We start from the raw sequence: 21,448 nt of genomic DNA, 5'->3' as shown, positions 1-21,448 counted from the left end.
ACAAAAGTATGGACAGAATCCATGGAGGGGAACTTGATTTCCATGATGTGCTGAGCTGCGTCTGTCAGGAAATGTAGAGGAGGCCTGACCCAAAAGCAGAGCAGCAGAGACAATTTAGCAGTAAACAATACTTTACTGATAAATTGCAAAATAGCAAGCCATGAGGGGCCACAGAACAAGAGAGAGCAGATACTTAACACAACAGGGTAACTGAAGGCTAGGAGCAACTGGATGATGCTGGCTGGTTCACATGCATGAACAAGGATCGTGGATGAAAGCTGGGTTTAATTGGTGATGATTTGGATATGAGTGTCAGGTGATTCCTGTTAGCTGGGTGGAGATTGGGCGATGCCTACCTGTGCAGGCCTGATTGGATTTCCCCCCAGCACCTTACGGCCAGCTCCTGACAGCTCAGGACAATCTGGATGTGTCTGGTGGAACTCCTTGATAAGCAATTGATCCAAGATGAAACTGGATTGCACGCAAGACCATACCCTTCCCAGTCGACCAGGTTCTGCACGCCCCATCCACAATGACATGAATCCATTAACTGGTGAACCATGTACAGTGGACCCCCTTCCACCATTCTTGCTTCCAGAGGTGCAGGCTCAGGTGAGTTGAGTGGTCCATGGACAACTGGCTTGAGACAAGACACGTGGAAGGTAGGTGTGCTCCTGAGGGATGGTGGCAGCTGGAGATGGCAAGTGACTGGGTTGATGTGATAAGTAATCTTAAACGGACCAATGAACTGGGCCAAGAGCTTGCCAAAGTCTATGCATAGGGGCAGATCTTGGGCTTATAGTCCCCAGGCCGGAGTAGTCTTGTTGGCATCGAAGGTAGTTAGCCAAGTGGCAGTAGGTGCAATTGACAGCTAGGATGGCCGTCTGTACCCTCTTCCAAGCTTTCTGTCATCGTCAAACAGGAGCCTTGGTGGACAAAACCTCCACCGTTGGCTCCTCTCTGGGAAACAGCCAGGGGTTGGTAGCCATGAAGCACTTCAAAGGGTCACATACCTGTGGCAGAGATGTGTAGATTATGGGACAGTTCAAACTGAGAGCAGATACTTCATCCATGTGGAAGGGTTAGAGGTGGCAAAGCATTGAAAATTTGCTCCTTCTGACTGTCCATTGGTCTGTGGATGATAGCCAGAGGACAAACTCACTGAGGTATGGAGGACAGAGCAGAAGGCTTGCCAGAAGTGTAGATAAATTGTGGGCCCTGCTCTGACTCAATATCCTGGGGGAAGCTGAGGAGGCAGACTGTATGTTGGTGAAGTGGGGTCTGCCATCTCAGTGGCTGACAGAAGTTCGGGGAGAATAATGAAGTGGCTGCCATTGTCATAGATTACCATGGGCCCTGTCAGAAGGTGGTAAGTCTGTAATGAAATCCATGGCAATGTGGGGCCATGGTCACTGAGGAACCAGCAGGGGCTGCAGGAGCCCAGAGGGCTGCTGGCTGGAGTTATTGTATTGGGCACACTGAGGGAAGGCAGTGATGAACTGATGTACATCTGTGATCATAGTGGGCCACCAGAACTGGCATCGCAGAAAATCCCAGGTCCGTTGTGTGGCTGGATGGCTGGAAAGAAGTGAGGAGTGGGCCTACTGGAGTTCCTGAGAGTCTATGGCCTTTAGCACGTACATGAGGTTGATCAGGTGTGTCAGCTGGAACAGGCTTGGCAGGTCTGGTTCTCAAGGTCACAAACAACTGGGGCGAGGATCTGGGAGGATGGAATGATCGACTGAGGGTTGTTCTCCATTTCAGCTGGGTCAAACTGTTGTGACGGGGTATCCACCTTAGTATTCTTGGAGCCGGGTCGGTAGGAGATGGTGAAGCTGAATTGCTCAAAGAAGATGGCCCAGAAAACCTGACATGGGTTGAACTGATGGAACATGAATGGATACGAGTTTCTGGTGGACAGTCCAGATCAGGAAAGGCTCAGTGCTTCTCATCAGCCAATGCCTCCATTCCTCCAAGGCTCATTTGATAATGAGTATCTCCCTATTTCCCATTCCATAACGGCGCTGTGTAGAGTTGAACTTGCAGGAGAAGGCGCAAGGGTATATCTTTCCATCCAGTCCTCGTTGGGAGAGAATGGCTCTGGCACCCACATCAGATGAGTCCACCTCTACCACAAAAGATCTGGAGGGGTTTGGTTGGCAGAGAATGGGAGCAGTGGTGAAGCATCTCTTGAGCTCCTCAAAGATGCGGTCTATAGCAGCAGACCAGGCTATTTATGAGCCGTGATTTGGCTGTAGTTCTTGATTTGGTTGTAGATGTAGGAGAAGTCCAAGAAGTGCTGTAGCTGTTTGAGGGAGTGTGGTGGGGCCATTCCATGAAGGCACACACTATCTCTGGGTCCATGGTTATGCCTTGGGATCCAGCTGAAAGGATGCAACCCAGGAAAGAAATGACTGGGATGTGGAACTGGCATTTCTCTAACCTGCAGTAGAACTGGTTTTTGAGGAGATGTTGGAACGGTCTTTAGGGTTCTTGGAGAAGACGAGAATGAGGTCAAGGTAGATGAAACATACAGTACCTCCGTAACATGTATTAGAAGATATTGTTGATGAAGGCTTGGAAAACAGCTGGAGTGTTGGAAAGTCAGAGAGGTATTCACAGTGGCCAGCTGGTATTATGAACACTGTCTTCCACTCATCCCTCTGGTGGATGCAGATCAATTTGTATGTGCTCCGTAGACCAGGTTTAGTGAAAATCTTGGCCCTGTGGAATACTTCGAATACACTATCCATCGAGGGGAGAGGATAGCTCTGTTTTTTTTTATGGTGATGGTGTTGAGTCCACAATAGCCAATGCAGGAACGAAGACCCCTATCTTTCTTTTTGATGAAGAATCCTGCACTGGCTGGGGACGGGACGGTCAAATGAAGCTGTGGTGTAACACTTTGTTGATGTAGTCGAGAGAATGAGGGGCTGGGGTTAGATTACCAGATGGAAAGCCCTTGGTTCTACCTGGTGGTGCCATTTTCCGTGACACATTGGGCATTTGATGCATGGGTGATCGGCCACTCCACAGTAAGCACACAAGTTGTTTCTCCACCTGTGCTCACACTCTTAGGATGTTAAAGAGCTCTCCCTAGCTGCCTGGGTTCTGGAGGTGTTTATGATGAGGGTCCTGCAGCCTGCAATGGCTCCAGGAATGGAACTGGAGTTTGGGCTGACAAACTGGAGGGTTGTCAACATGGAGCTGCTTGCCAACACAAAGGGTCAGAGTGATGAGGCTTTCGAGGTCAGTGGGCATCTCCCGATAGGCAGCTCATCTTTCAGGCATTCTGAGAATTATGATGGTAATAGGCCAGCAGTGCTTCTGCATTCTGGCCACATTTCGCGACGAGGGTCCTGAATTCCACGATATAATCCAGTACGGATGGTGAACATTGAAGCAGGTAAATTGTCCAATCCACTGCCTCTCATTCACTTCCTGGATGGTTGAAAACCTGGTGCATCTCAGCGGTAAAATTTTCATATTTATTGCAGATGCTGGTTTTATTGTCCCAGTTAGCAGCAATCTAGGTCGAGCTCGCTCAGTCAAAAGAAAAATGACAAAGGCAATTTTGGCTCAGTTCATAACGTACAGAAATGACTAGAAGTCAAAGTGCAAGGCACACTGGGACAGGAAGTTGCAGCATCGGGTTGGGGGAATCCAGTGGAGTGTTCAGGCACTGGAATCTGGCTCATTGGGGAGAGGTTGACCAGCACGGAGCTGCTATATCGAGGTGGAGAGTTCTTTGAGAGTGGTGAGTGGATTACTGCTCTTGTTGATGGATGGCCTTCTTTAGGCAAGCATACTCAATTGTTGGCTCATTCATCCTGTCACAAAATATAGAGGAGGCTAAATCCAAAAGCAGAGCAGCACAGACGATTTAGCAGTAGATGATATTTTACTAACAAACTGCAAAATAATAATCCATGAAAGGCCACAAAACAAGAGAGAGAAGATAGTTAACACAAAGGTAACTGAATGCTCAGAGCAATTGGTTGAGGCTGGCCAGTTCATATGCACGAACAAGGCTTGTGAATGAGAGATGGGTTTAAATGGGCTGCAGATGATGATTTGGAACTGAGTGCTAAATGACTCCTGTTAGCAATAGACAATAGGTGCAGAAGTAGACCATTCGGCCCTTCGAGCCTGAACCGCCATTTTGAGATCATGGCTGATCATCTACTATCAATACCCGGTTCCTGCCTTGTTCCCATATCCCTTGATTCCCCTATCCATAAGATACCTATCTAGCTCCTTCTTGAAAGCGTCAAGAGAATTGGCCTCCACTGCCTTCCGAGGCAGTGCATTCCAGACCCCCACAACTCTCTGGGAGAAGAAGTTTTTCCTTAACTAAATGACCTACCCCTTATTCTCAAACCATGCCCTCTGGTACTGGACTCTCCCAGCATCTGGAACATATTTCCTACCTCTATCTTGTCCAATCCCTTAATAATCTTGTATGTTGCAATCAGATCCCCTCTCAATCTCCTTAATTCCAGCGTGTACAAGCCCAGTTTCTCTAACCTCTCTGCGTAAGACAGTCCTGACATCCCAGGAATTAACCTCGTGAATCTACGCTGCTCTTCCTCTACAGCCAGGATGTCCTTCCTTAACCCTGGAGACCAAAACTGTACACAATACTCCAGGTGTGGTCTCACCAGGGCCCTGTACAAATGCAAGAGGATTTCCTTGCTCTTGTACTTAATTCCCTTTGTAATAAAGGCCAACATTCCATTAGCCTTCTTCACTGCCTGCTGCACTTGCTCATTCACCTTCAGTGACTGATGAACAAGGACTCCTAGATCTCTTTGTATTTCTCCCTTACCTAACTTTACACCGTTCAGATAATAATCTGCCTTCCTGTTCTTACTCCCAAAGTGGATAACCTCACACTTATTCACATTAAATGTCATCTGCCAAGTATCTTCCCACTCACCCAGCCTATCCAAGTCACCCTGAATTCTCCTAACATCCTCATCACATGTCACACTGCCACCCAGCTTTGTATCATCAGCAAACTTGCTGATGTTATTCTCAGCTGGGTGGAGTCTGGGATGTTTCTGCCGTGCAGGTCTGAAAGTGTCTACAAATCTTTGCAGATACTCACGGTCACAGGCAGAGTAGTTGCCATACCAAACCATGATACACCCAGAGAGTATGCTTTCTATGGTGCATCAATATAAATGGTAAAGGTCAATGAAGACATCCAAATTTCTCTAGTGTCCTGAGAAAGTGGAAGCATTGGTGAGCCTGACTGTGCTGTCTGCATGGTTAGACCAGGGCAAGGTATTGTTGATGTACTTTCCTAGGAATCTGAAGCTATTAACCTTTTTGACCTCTGCACTGTTGATATAGACAGGAGTGTGAGTATCTCCCTCCTTTCTGAAGTCAGCAACCAGCTCTTTACTTTTGTTGATATTGTTGTCATGACACCAAGTTACTTTCCTCTCCATCTCCTTCCTATACTCTGACTCATTATTTGAGATACCGCCCACTAAGATGTTCCTGGACAATGTTTCATAAGCAAAATTTTGTAGGTCAATAAGGATGGATGAACCTCATGATGGAATTATGGTATTATGTATTTCCATGCACTGAGAGTGTTGTGCTATTATAGTGAAAGGTGTTTTCATAACAGGAGGACACTTACTCTGGGGATTAAGGGTACTCTAGTGACAAGCTGTCAATACAGCCATCGGTGAATAGAGGACTGTGAGTTAAACTGAATGAGTTTAGAAGACTGGTGATTCAGGATAATGCTTCACCCTCCAAATAAACTTTCCCAAATTGGTTTTGTTCTTAATGTGATTTGTAACTCTTGGCATATTGCCCACAGGATTTTCCTGTAAGCAAAGTAATTTGTCACGTTTGACTCCATTGCAAGTCAGCCTTTCTTGAGAAACTAGTTGCTGTATAAGGCTTTTCAAAATACTGTTTCTTTAAACTTTGGATCAATGCATGAGCTGAAATTCTCAGTCTGTGCAAATACAGACTAAGTTATGATATGTTATTTATCAACCAAATTCTGACTGGCAAGGACATTGTTCTTGAAACAATAATTAAATAGAATTTACAAGACCAAACCAAGGTATTTGACAGACATAGTCATAAAAGCATTTTAGCACATTATATGATTCTCCCTTCTCCCTTCTGTATCTATTCAACATCTCTTTAAATGCTTCTGCACCATTCACAAACAACTGCCCTTTGTACAAATGATCTGCTGAAGGATCTCAGTGGGTCAAACTGCGGGGGAAGGGAACTGTCGACATTTCAGGTAGAAACTTTGCACCAGGACTCAGGCTGTCTGTGATAGTAAGCTCAAAACTACATCTATCCTTTCCAAACTGAATCAGAATCAGGTTTATTATTATTGACACATGTTGTGAAATCTGTCATTTTGTGGCAGCAGTACAGAGCAAGACATAATTACTGTAAGTCAAAGACAAGGTCAATTTATTATCAAAGTATGTATATTTCACCATATACTACCTTGGAAAATAAAGAAATACAATAGAATTTATTAAATAGATTTTACTATACATTGCAAAAAAAAATAAAAATATTAGAACATAAGAAATTGGAGCAGGAGTAGGCCACCTGGCCCATTGAGCCTGATCCACAATTCAATAAGATCATGCCTGACCTGACCATGGACTCCTCTCTACCCACCTGCTTTCTCCCCATAACCCTTAATTCCCCGACTATGCAATAATCTACCCAATCTGTCTTAAATATATTTACTGAGGTAGCCTCCACTGCTTCACTGAGCAGAGAATTCCACAGATTCACCACTCTTTGGGAAAAACAGTTCCAGCTCATCTCCACCCTAAATTTGCTCCCACGAATCTTGAGGCAATGTCCCCTAGTTCACCTACTAGTCTCACCTACTAGTGGTAACAACTTTCCTGCCTCTATCTTATCTATCCCTTTCATAATGTTTCTATAAGATCTCCTCTCATTCTTCTGAATTCCAGCGAGTACAGTCCCAGGTGACTCAATCTCTCCTCATAGTCTAACCCCCTCATCTCTACAATCAACCTGGTGAACCTCCTCTGGATAAATAAATAGTGCTCATGACTTTAAAATCTAAATTTAAAAAACACTCTCTTCCAGAGGAAAGCCCACAGGGCGGTCAATCTGTTATCTTAGTTATGATGTGGATGCAATACGCAGACTCTTGCAAGTGTCTTGTGAAATATTAGTTAGATGATACGGTGGTGAAGAAGTAGAGCTGTTGTCTCTCAGTACCAGAAGTTAGGTTCAACCCTGACCATCAGTTGCACTGATAGATCAAAGATCTGCTGTAAATTACATGTTCTTTTGGATTATAGCAGGGTTCTATTCCTGAGAATTGTTTTGTATGTCAGAAGTGCGGCTGTGAACTGAGATCACACATGACAGAGATGTCTACAGCCATGCAGCATTTGAAAAATCCACCCCGCTAAATTTCAAAATGCTCACTCCTACATAGTCAGGGGTCCATTATCCCTTGTGTATGGGATGGCAGAGGAATCAGAGAGCAGTTAATGGACATCTGAGAGAGAGTAGGTTACAGGGATCTAAGTGGCGAATGGGACTGATAAAATTGCACTGAGAGCCTGCATGGACTCAATGATGTCCTTCTAAGTCAAAAGCAAATGTTTGAAATAAAAGCAAGACTGAAATACCAGGGTACTCAGAAATTTTGTGACGAAAGATCTGGCTAAATTCCGTGCCTTGGAATTATGCAACATGCCTGGTCAGGTGAACTGTGAGACTGTTGCAAGATTTCTTCTTGAATACTTACAAAAGAAATGCTTTATTTAAAGGGACCTTTGTGCCATTTATGAATGATTAACTGACCTATCAAATATAAAAGCTTTTAATGCCATTTCCAAGTAAACTCAAGGGAAGATGGCTTGTTTTGAAGTCAAAATCTTGTTTTATATTCAGGATCTGGAGTGGAATAACATGAAGTTCATTCCCCAGGAGGAATCAGCAACTAACAACGCAACCAGACATTGGCAAATAATAATTGGCACATTTATACAAAATATTGGAAGATTTGGGTTTCCTCAGTTCCTCTCATGACCTGATGAAATGCTTTAAAACTGTAATCACAGTTGCAACGTGGGCATCACAGCAGCGTGTTTGCGCACCACCCCCCAAAAAATATAATCTGTCCTCGACTGAGGGGCAGTGCAGCTGTCCCTTACCTTCAGTGATCTGGGTGACTTCAAGCGCTGGCTGTGAGAAGTTTGCATGAACGCATGATAACATAGCAGTTAGCACAATGCTTTACAGTGTGCAGCTCTAAGTCCAGGGATTGATTCGCATTGCTTTCTATGAGGTGTTTGTGCTCTCTCCCTATGACGATGTGGGATTCCTCTGCGTGCTCCTATTTCTTCCCACATTCCAAAGGTGTATGGTTAGGATTAATAAGTTAAGGGATGCTGCGCTGGTGGTGTAAGTGAGGTAACACTCGCAGGCTAGCCAGCACAATGCTCATTGATTCGATTTGACACAAATTACACATTTCACTGATGTATGTGACAAATGAAGCTAATTTTCTTCTTCATCCTGTGACTACATGGGATTCCTCTGGGTGCTCTGGGTCGTTCCCACATCCTGTTGGTCAACTGGCCACTGTAAATTGTGCCTAAAATGTAGGAGAGTTGTAGAATGCAGGGAGAGCTAGTGGGAATACAGTGGAGTAATGTAGCATTATTATAATTGGATGGTTGGTATGGAATAGTGGGCTGAATGGCCTGCTTCTGTCTATATCTCCCCATTACTGTAGTTTGTACCTGTTGTTATATCCCTTCCATCCCTTCCAACTCCAAACCAATGATATGGAACCACCTTTTCAATTAACGCAATGTCACAATCATACACGAGCAGTATCCACTTGGAAAACGGTGGGGTTCACAGAAGTTTGTTAATGTGGCAGAAATGGAATTTCAGAGCTGATGGATATAACAAGGGAATGTTTTGGGGTGCAGAGTTAGGGTAATGGCACTGGGGACCCCCAAGTGTCCCATAACATATTCCTATGCACCACGGCCATAACTGAGGGGTTGCAACTGTTGAAAAGTTCGAGTAAGCTGATAGTCCCTTTAGTGGTAAAAAGAAAGATGAAAGTCGGCCCGATTGTAGCATGGTGAAGTGGTGAGGGTGACGAGGTGGGGGGGGGGCAGGGTGCTGTTCATTATGAAGTAGTTGAATAGGATGGACACAGGTACAACTTGCACAAAATTAAGATCTATTCAGGAGAAGCCTAGATGCCATCTTACCTAAAGAATTGTGAATGAGACTTACTCCACATGGAATGATTCAGGCAACTATGTAGTTAAGGAAAAGCCATTTAAGAAAGAGAAAGAGAAAGGGGCAGAAAGCACATTGGTGAAATCATGTGCAGAAGACAATTGTTGACCTTCAGCCCTTGTAGTAGTTGGACAGAATGGCCTGTAAGTGTGCTTTATATTATACCTTACAGAACAGCTGGTGAACATACACTATCAAATACTCAGATGTGTTGTGAATAAAAATGCTTCCTCTGTGCTTCACGCCAGGAAGCTTTGTTTTACCTCTGCCTGCTGGATCTGACATTATCTTCTGGAGACACATGCTCTGGAGATTGGGACCGTATTTCACTCCGCAGTGCTCAACTAGCCACACTGAAATGTTGAACAATCTGCTTAAACCATTTAGGCAGCTCATTTTGACTCCACTTCCTTCAAACTTGATGCAAATCAGTTTTGATTGAGAGGCCATATGTGCTGTATATTGCAACAACTATTTTACAGTTTGATGCACTACAATGGGTGCTTTCCAGTCCTATAAATACAGCAGTGCTTGCAATATTATGAAAGTGCCCACCAGCCTAAAAACATGTAGTCAGTTCCTGTATCCTATTCACTCTGGAACCATTACACCATTCAACATCTCAGGTGAAGAAAATCTTGGCAAAGTTCCACACGAACAATATGTTGTAGTCAGATAAAAGCCCAGAATCTGTGGTCGGTACTGGTCCACCTGATTTATGTGAAAAGATTGTACTAAATGTTTTCCATACTCTCCCACCAAAACCGCAACACCAAGATAGCCTGGAAGTTGTTTTGCACTGTAAGATTTAGGCTCTATGGTAATTGTGCAGTGATCCAGTGGTTGTTTGATCTAGGGACTACTGAAGCAAATTTCCAAGGCACAATAGGATCACCACTACATGTTTTCCGTCATGTGCTACCGAAGGTGTTAGGACTGTCAGAAACATTCAAGGTCTGAGTATAGCATTGACAACTAGCTAAGCAGATCACTGTCAAACTCTTTTTTTGCAGTTTAACAAGGAGGGCTTGTTTTGCTTCATCCCTCACTACTCCCCCACTCAACTCTACCCCAGATCACCACCAGCAGGGATCTATTACACATGGTGGGAGCTTGCTGGATACCAATTGGCTACAATGTTTCCTAGATTACAAAAAAGACATTGTTACAATAATAAAGTATATTGTGATATCAAATACATTTGATAAATAAGAGACTTTCTTTCACCGACATGACTGCATCTAGCTCTCGCTGCCTATCACATTGAGATCAATGAGTTGATTCCAAGCTCCATCAAAATGGCTCCAACAGATAGCTTTCTCCCAGACCCTAATGCTCCTGAAAGCTTCCATTCATCCTGACTTTTGGCACCTCCTTGATCCCTGCTGCTTCGAGATAATAATCAAGCAAACCACTCTGGGAGTGTTTCAGTGTGTTTCTTATCAGAAATTCAGAACTTCGTCACAACTTCTGCTAAGATCACAATGAGAGCAACGGCATCATGAACTGTTCCACAGATCTCAAACATGAGTGTTAATTCATTCTATGAAAATCGCGGCAATGACTCCTATTTCCTTCTTCAAGAATACTGCTTAAATATCCATTCACCAAACATCCCAGTTTCTCATGTGTAACAAACACAGAAAACAGTGGAAATACTCAGCACAAACAAGAGAAAATCTCCAGATGTTGGAAATCCCTCTCTCAGCTTATATCCCTTGCCTGCCCATCACCTCCCTCTGGTGCTCCTCCCCCTTTTTCTTTCTTCCATGGCCTTGTGTCCTCTCCTATTAGATTCCCCTTCTCCTGTCCTGTATCTCTTCCACCAATTGACTTCCCAGCTCTTTAATTCACCTCTCCTAGTTTCACCTATCTCGTGTTTCTTCCCCCCTTCCCCTACCTTCTAACTCTGACTCCTCATCTTTTTTTCTCCAGTCCTGATGAAGGGTCTTGGCCTGCAATGTTGACTGTACTCTTTTCCATCGATGTTGTCTGGCCTACTGAGTTCCTCCAGTATTTTGTGTGTGTTGCTTGAAATACTCAGCATGTCAGGCAGCATCTGTGGAAAGAGAAACTGTGATCCTATAATGTTTTGGGTCAAAGAAGGGTTCTATCAAAGAATCTCTGACCTGAAATGTCAACACTTTGCCTCTTTCCACAGATGCTGCCTGACCTGCTGCGTGTTTTCAGCACCTTCTGTTTTAATTTCAGATTTCCAGAATCTGCAGTCCTTTTGATATCTACATATTTCTGAATTTCTCATTGTTCAGCTTTGACCTCCAGCGTTTAAGATGTTGTCAAATGAGTATTGATTTGTGGCAAATAAATTAAAGAAGACCTGACATCAGTAAAGCAGATCATGCAGCCACCACTACCAGGGGAGCCAGGAAAGGCCTAACATTTATCTACTTCGCAGTGTTAATTACACTTCATACAGAGTTTACTGATTGCAATATGATTTGTGACATGATTGATGCTGTGTAAATCCAATTCTTTGAGTATGAAAGAGAACACTGATATGTTCTGTGTGGATTGGCTAATAATCTGAAATAAAAATATTATCTCTTGATTTGCAGTGTGAGGACATCAAATTGATTTCCCAGTAAGGGGCAAAAGAATGAGCTTAGTCATTAGCGAAGGAATTTGAGGCGTTTGTTTGATCTGGAATTGTTTGAGTCTCAGTGGTGTCAGTGAAACTTGTCCTGACTGGCCTTCCACCTTCAAACTGTAACTGTTACTAACATTAAAGACTTTGTACAGCACTGATCTGACGGAGTTCGGGGAAGTTTCAGCTGACAGACTGCGTTGTTTATTAGCTCTGTTGAGGGAGAGCAGATTATCAAATTGTTCTGAAGTTGCTCAATGCCCTAAAATGGATTTACAAGCAAACGCACGGGCTGAGATGACGGGGCTCTCTTGCATCACATTGATAGTGACCAATAATCCAACTTCATACTGTCACCCATTTCTAGAGGGATAGAATTGAAATGAGGGAAGTCACATTTAACTTGTACCAAATTTTGGTTCCAGTTCTATTAGAAAAGCATACACAGCTCTAGACTCCACCTAACTTTGGTGTATTAAAGTATGGGGTGTTTAGATCTACTGCCCAGTTGAGACCCCTGCAAAAAGTCACAGAACTGGTCAAAAGAACTTCTGAATCAGCACTGTGTTGCTTTACACTGTGAAATGTGTGGTAAGTGAGGCCAACACAGTTCCCCAAAAGGACCCAACAGTTTTGAAGGCATATTCTCCCTGTGGCTGCCAGATACCAACAATGGAACAATGGAACAATGGAGAAGACAGAGATTGCAGGGGAGGTGAGGCACTTCCCATATTCATTAATAGTGAGGGAGATCCTGGAATAAGATCCAGCAATGATGAAAGAACAATGATATATTTTCAAGTCAGGATGGTGTACGACTTGGAAGGGAGCCTGAAGGTGGTGGTGTCTGCATCCCCTCTGCCTCCCTTATCCTTGCCAACAAGATCTATGTCAGAAGGAAGGTCCTGTGCAAACAGACCCAACAGCCTTTCATATGAAGATCCCAACAGGAGGTAACTATATAGAGTCCTCCAAAGTTGAGAATTTCCTCACCCCACACACAAAGGTGCAGGCACACATAAAGGCAGAAAGATATTTCCACTCATCAGAGTGCGTCTTCACTGGGAAAAGTGAGTGCGGCCAGTTTTCACAGAGTGTGTTCAACAATAGACTTGCGCCGTGTGCTCCTCATTCTAAGATCATAAGATAGGTGCAGAATTGGGCTATTCAGCCCATCAGGCCTGTTCTAGTGAGGGGGCCTCATGATGCTCACAGCATTGACTTTTCTGCCCCGTGTCTTTGCTATTTTCTGTGCTTCTTTCAAGGGTTGTATATCAACACTGATATACCAGCTGAGAGAGGATGGTAGCAATCAGGAAAAGGTTTCCTTGCCCGTGAGATATTCAGAACCGATGTTTGTCGCAACCAGGGGAAAATATTTATTTCAGTTAGTATGTGGATTGTATTTTCTTGGTGTAACCTTGTGTGTATGCAGTGTTCTTTGGATTGTTTACCTTTTACATCTAATTGTTTGTCTCTGGACTAGCTCCAGGTTTTCATTTTGTGTTTCAGGCGTCTCATTTAGTATCATGGGGATTGTTAAGCTCTATTTGTATTTATCACTTTTATTCAATTTCAGATAATAGAATTAGTATGGGATTCTCGATGACTTGCATTGTAGTTGTTGTCTTTGGGGTTTATTGTTTCAGCTGGATTCCTGATTCCTTTGTGCTCCAGGGTGTATTTTAAGGGGGCTTGCAAAACCCTCTTTGCTTGGTCATTGTGAATCCTTGTCTGGTGAAAATCTGACCAAGTTCTTCTGTGTATCATGAGTGATTTCATTTCTTCAAGCTTCTGTTCAGTTTGCCTGAGTGCTCATTAGTTTTGCTGGTTAATCTCTGTAATAAATCTTTTGTTTAGTTTGAATTGCTGAAGTCACTGGGATTCCTGCACTTGAGTTCACTGATAACCTTGACGCTACGACCAAGCAAAAAATTAACTCAGCAGGATGCGACGTCCGATCAGATCTGGCAAAGCTGAGGACCACGGTCAGTAGGCATGAGCAGCAACCACAGGAAATGCCTGCATCTCTCTCTTCCATCAAGGAAAATATAAAAGCCGAGGAATAAATCTGCCTACTCTGGAGTGCTTTGACAGGAGTCCTGAGTCGTGCTGTGGGATTATAAAATGGTGTTCTCTCGTGTTTGAACTGATGCTGCACAAGTTTTGCTTAGACAAATTGGAAGAATGGGCAAAAAAGTGGAATATGAAATATGGTGTTGGGAAGAGTATGATAATGCATTTTGGTAAAAGAAACAATAGTGCAGACTATTATCTAAATGGGGAGAAGGTTCAAACATCACAGGTGCAGAGGGACTTAGGAGTCCTCGTGCAAGACTCCCAGAAGGTGCATTTACAGGTTGAGTCTGTGGTAAAGAAGGCAAATGCAATGTTGGCACTTATTTCAAGGGGAATTGAATATAAAAACAAGGAGATAATGCTACAGCTTTATAAGACCTAGTCAGGCTGCACGAAGTATTATCAACAGTTTTGGGATCAGCCGTGATGAAATGGCAGAGTGGACTCGATGGGCTGAATGGCCCAATTCTGCTCCTATGTCTTAAGGTCTTACGTTTCCTACCGACTGAAGTAAAGTGGCTTGCATTATTTCCCTCCTCTCAGTAAAGCTCTGGAATAGGCAACAGCTAAGTGAGAGAGAATGGAGCCCAATTGCTTATTTATTGGTGTCCTAAAGAGAGTGCTTAATCACCCCATCGATGGGCAGCAGGCGGCTGCAAGACTTTCTGACATAAGTCAGGGATCAAGGAGCATAGTGGATCAAGGAGCATATTTAATTGTATTCAAAATTTTGGTTCTAGAGTGTGGATGGAATAGTGAAGATCTTGTGGCCATGTTCTACAAAGCCTCAATAATCATCTTAAGGATGAACCGGCAGCTTGTGATCCTAACCAAACCTGCATGGGTTAATCGGATTTGCCATTCGCCTGGACATCCATCTGTCTGGACGGCAGCCAGAGCAGCGCCAGAAGTTCTTCAGCTTCTATCCTACCTACCCTCACACTCCACCAACATTACCTTTTCCTGCTCCAGATCCTTTACTGACCAACTCACATAACGTTGTGGAACCTGTGCAGTTGGGCAGGGCATTCCTCTCAGTTTTTGAAAGTGATAGAAGATATACTATAAAGAGAGACGTTGTTTGTACTGAGGCATTACCCTGCCATGTGCTCAGAAAGACCAGGACAACTCCAGTGGACCATCCAGTGAGGGGAGATCTGTGAAGATCCCTGGGGCTCCTCCCATAAGTACTTCATCACAGTTATACTTACCCTCTGGTTTGATGTGGAATCAAAAGGAAATTCTCACTCGAGCATTTGCTGACATGGGTTCAGCATGTAATTTTTTAGATTTAGGGTAGCACACCAAAGTGGGTCCCTCCCTCTAAGCTTGAGCATCCCTTTCCTGCCACTGCACTGGATGGGAGGCCACACATTTCCAGATCATTGGGCTTTTGGATTAGGAATCCCTATGAAATAATAAAGTTCCACTTCATTCATTCCTCAGATTTCCCCCTTATTCTTGGGTATCCACAGTTGTCCCAGCAGACCAGTGGTTGACTGGTCTGGGGTAGTTATTAGTTGATCTCCTAACTACCAGAATATTTGTTTTTCATCAGTTTGCCAGAATCACGAGTCTGTGTCCCAAGCGCTGTAGGCCAAAATGAAAGATCTCTGAACTTCTCTGAGTTAGAAGATATTAATACTCAGATGTCCTAGCATTTTTTTTGCAAGAAATAAGCTACATCAATGCGGCCCCATTGTAATTATGATTGCGCCATTACCAGCTTCCTGTCCTTCCCGAGGGAGGCTGTTCTTCCTATCTGGTCCTGAGAGATGGGCGATGGATAGTTACCTCAAAGAGGCATTGGCACGCAGGGGCAGTGTTCTTCTTTGTCACAAAAATGATGGCAGCCTGAGACCTTGTATTGGTTAACAAGATTTTAACAAGATTACCATTAAAAATCATTGACCCTTACCCTTGATGAATTCAGCCTTTGATTTACTGCAAGGGGCCAAATTTTCCCTAAATTGGATCTGAGGAATGCCTACAATTTAATTCAGATTGGTCAGGATGATGAATGGAGTTCACCATTCAATACCCCATCGGGCATTATGAATATCTAGCTATACCCTTTGGGCTTTTTAATGCCCAAACTATTTTTCAGGCATTCATTACTGATGTCTTGAGAGAGATGTTAAACAGGTTTGTCTTTGTGTACCTAGAAAATATTTTGATCTTTTTTTCAAGTTCTTATCAGGAACTTTGTAAGGTTCTTCAGTGCTTATTAGATGATAATATAATTGCCAAGCAAGAGACCTGTGAATTTCATGTTGCTAAGGTCTCCTTTATGTGGTTTATTATTTCCCAGGGATACCTATTAATGGATTCAGATAAAACTTGTGCTGCTCGAGACTGGCCCACTCCCACTTCTTTCAGGCAGAATCAGAGACTGTTGGGTTTTGCTAGCTTCTGGAAGAGATTTTTTAAAGAATTTTAGCTCTGTGGCTACTTCCCTGATTAATCTTACCAAAAAAAGATTGGGTTGGATGACAGAGGCAGAGTCGGCCTTTAGTGGCCTTAAGAATAGTGATGCACCATCAATAACTCTCGGAGACAGGAAGCGAACGATAGGCTTTTATTAGCTGCAAGAGACCACCACACAACTGACCACACAGAGGAGACCACACAATCTCCTCCCTGGAGACTGAGGGAGGAGCAGTGCCTCCAATCGCCTTTATACAGGGATCTGTGGGAGGAGCCACAGGAGCAGTCAGCAGAGGGACGTGTCCAGACAGGTATATGTAGTTCACCACAAATAGTTTTGTCACTGCTCCCATATTGCATCCACCCCACCTTGGTCACCCTTTGCTGTTGAGGCAGACGCTTCTGACATCAGAGTCCCAGTTTAGTCCCAGCATTCCAGCACCAATAAAAAATTGCATCCATGTGCTTATTTTTCAAAATGGCTGTTACCAGCTGAATCCAATTATGATATAGGTAACTGGGAGTTGTTGGCTGTTAAACTGGCCTGAGAAGAGTGGCAAGTGAGTCTTGGGCTGGACATTCTGCTCTCTTAAAGAAGGTGAAGCATCTTTCATAGCCTTTCCCTTCCAGGTGTAATCACTGCAGGACCACTGTTCAGCCTGCCATGCAGAAGGTCACTTGTATGTGACCTCACCTATGCTACTGTGCCCATAACAATACCTTCACGTGGCGTCCCTGTTCTTACGAGTTTGCTATGTCATGGCGCGGCCAAGTGTCCTGCAGTATAACTGGGCAGGCAGGCTGGGCCCATCAGCCATAGTTGGCAGCTGGCCTAGGAGAAGGACAACTCTGATTCCAAACCCGGGCATCAAAGAGTGGCATCAGTCTGCGTGCACCAATCCTGACTATAAACCTACACAGCGCAGGCAGGAAGAAAAATCCTACAGTGATAGAGAAGGAGCAAAATGACAAGTTTGAATTCATGTGAAACTGGCACCTGTATTGGGGAAGGAGGGAACTGTTCCAGTGGGCCAGGCTCCTCCTGAACCATGATGGGACGTGAATCCTGGTGTATCATTTAACTAGGTCTGTGGGTAGGACTTTAAACTAAATAGGAGGAGGGGATAGGTTCAACAGATTGGAGAAGTATGGATAAAATAAAAGAGAAACATGTGGATAAAGATAAAGTAAAAGCAAAAGTTCAATAAGAAAAAAGTAAGTGTGGAGTGCAGAAAGTCAAGTACAAAAGAGACAAAGATTACTAGATTTTAAAAGCATCACGAATGTAAGGGCAGTGAACTTGTGGCACAAATCAGTGTAAAGGGGTATTGGCCATAACAGAAATGTGGTTGGATGGTGGAGAGGATTGGGGGTTAAATATCCAAGGTAATACAGGATAAGCAGGAAGGTAAAGGAGGTGGGGTAGCGCTCTTAATTAAGGATGAGATCAAGGCAATAGTGAAAGAGTGTATAAGATCTAAGGAGCAGAATGTTGAATCCATCTGGGTAGAAGTTAGGAATAGTAAAGGGGAAAAATCACTGTTGGGAGTTGTCTATCGGCCACTGAATAATAACATTAGAGTGACACGGGCAATAAACTGAGAAATATCTGAGGCCTGTCAGAATGGAACAGCAGTTATGGGGACTTTAACTTGCATGTAGATTGGGGGAAACAAGTTGGTCGAGGCAGTCTTCAGGAGGACTTCATAGAATGTAGTCGTGATAGTTTTCTTGAACAGCATGTTACTGAACCTACAGGAGGATGTGCTATCTTAGATCTTATCCTGAGCAATGAGACAGGTAAAATTAGCTATCTTGTAGTTAGGGTTCATCTTGGAAACAGTGATCACAGTGTGATTAAGTTTCTCATACAAGTGGTGGGTGCAATAGTTTGATCTAAAACAAGTGATTTATGCCTAAACAAGGGAAATTACAATGAGATGAGGGAGTAGTTGGATAGGGTAGACTGAGAACACAGGCTAGATGGTCAGATGGTTGAGGAAGAGTGAAAGACTTTCAAAGAGATTTTTCATAGAGTTCAACAAAAGTATATTTCAGTTAAAAGCAAGGACAGTAAGGGTGGGGAGACCCAGCCTTGGATAATTAAGGAAATAAAGGAAGGCATCAAACTAAAAGTTTGTGTGTCCAAAGTCGCCAAGAGTAGTGGGAAACTGGAAGACTGGGAAAACTTTAAGAAGCAACTGTTGCAGCCTGGGGAAAAGTACACACGCAGGACAACAAATACTTTTTCAGAATTTAAATCCTTTATCTGTTTTACATGTTTAAGTGCCAGAAGAGGGTCTTAAAACAAAACAAGTGATTTTACAATCAGTTCCTGCCACTACAATGTCCATTTAACCTTCGATTCACACACTTGTGTCTCGACCAATTGTGTATGCAGTATAAAAATACAAAGAAAGCAGCACAAAAGTAATACAGTACGAATACAGTAGTGGCAATTCTGAAGGAACACAATACAAACAACATTAGAATCCCCCAACCCTGGACCTTATACATCACAGCGAAAAATGTAAGCGAGTACATCTCATCTAAGATGTCTACTACTCTTTAGTACACACATGCTGAACCCCCGAATGGAGACTACACACTCACGTTATGTGGTTACGTGCACAATCAGTTGTGATACAATAAAATTAGACAAAAGATACACTTTGGCACAACTTTTACGATATTGCCTGGTGGTTAAATTACAGGAAGACTGACTTACTTGGCCGGTGAGGAACTTTGCAAGCCACGCTATCCAGCGTCGAGTTCTTTACTCGTGAAAATCTAAAGCATCCACATGTAAAACATGTCAAGTTACTGAAAGAAATAGCATAAGTTATAGTAGAGGCTTTTGTGATGATTTACCAAAATTCTCTGGACTCTTGGCAGGTCCTAGCAGATTGGAAGAAGGTGAATGTCATGCCACTGTTCAAAAAAGAATGTAGGCAAAAGGCAGGTAACTATAGGCCATACACACAAAATGCTAGTGGAACTAGCAGGCCAGGTAGCATCTATAGGAAGGAGTACAGTCGACATTTCAGGCAGAGACCCTTCGACAGGACTAATTGAAAGGAAAGATAGTAAGAGATTTGAAAGTGGGAGGGGGAAGGGGAAATCTGAAATGATAGAAGACAGAAAGGTCTCAAAGATCTCCGCTTCTTTTTGGATTCCAGACCTAACCAGTTCCCCTCTACCACCTCTTTCCTCTGTCTAGCAGAATTAGTCCTTACTCTTAATAGTTTCTCCTTTGACTCCTCCCACTTTCTCCAAACCAAAGGTGTAGCCATGGGACCCATATGCCTGCCTTTTTGTTGGCTTTGTGGAACAGTCCATGTTCCAAGCCTATACGGGTATCTGTCCCCCACTTTTCCTTCGCTGCATCAACAACTGCATTGGCGCTGCCTCCTGCACGCATGCTGAGCTCGTTGACTTCATTAACTTTGCCTCCAACTTTCGCCCTGCCCTCAAGACGGCTTAGCTACTGATATCTACTATAAGCCTACTGACTCTCACAGCTACCTGGACTATTCCTCTTCCCACCCTGTCTCTTGCAAAGATGCCATCCCCTTCTCACAATTCCTCCGTCTCTGCCACATCTGCTCTCGGGATGAGGCTTTTCATTCCAGGATGAAGGAGATGTCTTCCTTTTTTTTAAAGAAAGGGGCTTCCCTTCCTTCTCCATCAACTCTGCTCTCAAATGCATCTCTCCCATTTCACGCACATCTGCGCTCACCCCATCCTCCCGCCACCCCACTAAGGATAGGGTTCCCCTTGTCCTCAACTACCACCCATCAGCCTCCGGGTCCAACATATAATTCTCCGTAACTTCCGCCACCTCCAACGGGATCCCACTACCAAGCACATCTTTCCCTCCCCTGCTTTCTGCTTTCTGCAGGGATCACTCCCTACGCAACTCCCTTGTCCATTTGTCCCCCCCCATCCCTTCCCACTGATCTCCCTCCTGGCACTTATCCTTGTAAACGGAACAAGTGCTACACCTGCCCTTGCACTTCTTCCCTCACCACCATTCAGGGCCCCAGACAGTCCTTCCAGGTGAGGCGACATTTCACCTGTGAGTCGGCTGGTGTGATATGCTGTGTCCAATGCTCCCAGTGTGGCCTTTTATATATTGGTGAGACCCGACACAGACTGGGAGACCGTTTTGCTGACCACCTATGCTCTGTCCACCAGAGAAAGCAGGATCTCCCAGTGGCCACACATTTTAATTCCACATCCCATTCCCATTCTGATATGTCTATCCATGGCCTCCTCTACTGTCAAGATGAAGCCACACTCAGGTTGGAGGAACAACACCTGATATTCCGTCTGGGTAGCCTCCAACCTGATGGCATGAACATTGATTTCTCTAACTTCCGTTAATGCCCCTCCTCCCCTTCATACCTCAACCCTTATTTATTTATTTGTTTGTTTGTTTGTTTATTTATTTATTATTCTCTCCCGTCCCTTTTTTTTCTGTCCCTGCCTCTCTCACAATCACTCTTTGCCTGTTCTCCATCTCCCTCTGGTGCTCCCCTCCCCCTTTCTTTCTCCCTAGGTCTCCCGTCCCATGATCCTTTCCCTTCTCCAGCTCTGTATCCCTTTTGCCAATCAGCATTCCAGCTCTCAGCTTTATCCCTTCCCCTCCTGTCTTCTCCTATCATTTTGGATTTCCCCCTCCCCCTCCCACTTTCAAATCTCTTACTATCCTTTATTTCAGTTAGTCCTGACGAAGGGTCTCGGCCCGAAACGTCGACTGTACTTCTTCCTATAGATGCTGCCTGGCCTGCTGTGTTCCACCAGCATTTTGTGTGTGTTGCTTGAATTTCCAGCATCTGCAGGTTTCCTTGTGTTTGCATAACTATAGGTCAGTTAATTTAACATCTGTAGTTCGGAAAATGTTTGAAGCTATCTTTAAAGAAGAAATAGCGAGGCATTTGGAAAGAAATCGCAAGGCATCTGGAAAGATAATAATCTGATTCAGCAAAGGTAGGTCCTGTTGACAAAGTTACTGGAGTTCTTTGA

At 43.9% G+C, this 21,448-nt stretch overlaps 1 long non-coding RNA gene across 2 annotated transcripts in view; it reads left to right on the top strand.

Moving 5' to 3' along the window:
• LOC132392816 (uncharacterized) overlaps positions 1-21,448 on the top strand; it is a 156,902-nt gene that overhangs the window by 115,975 nt on the left and 19,479 nt on the right. The window lies entirely within an intron of this gene.

The sequence above is a fragment of the Hypanus sabinus genome, chromosome 4 (genome assembly GCF_030144855.1).
Source record: "Hypanus sabinus isolate sHypSab1 chromosome 4, sHypSab1.hap1, whole genome shotgun sequence".
Classification (NCBI taxonomy): domain Eukaryota; kingdom Metazoa; phylum Chordata; class Chondrichthyes; order Myliobatiformes; family Dasyatidae; genus Hypanus; species Hypanus sabinus.
The sequence above is the reverse complement of the archived record's forward strand: the minus strand, read 5'-3'. Positions and strand labels throughout refer to the sequence as shown.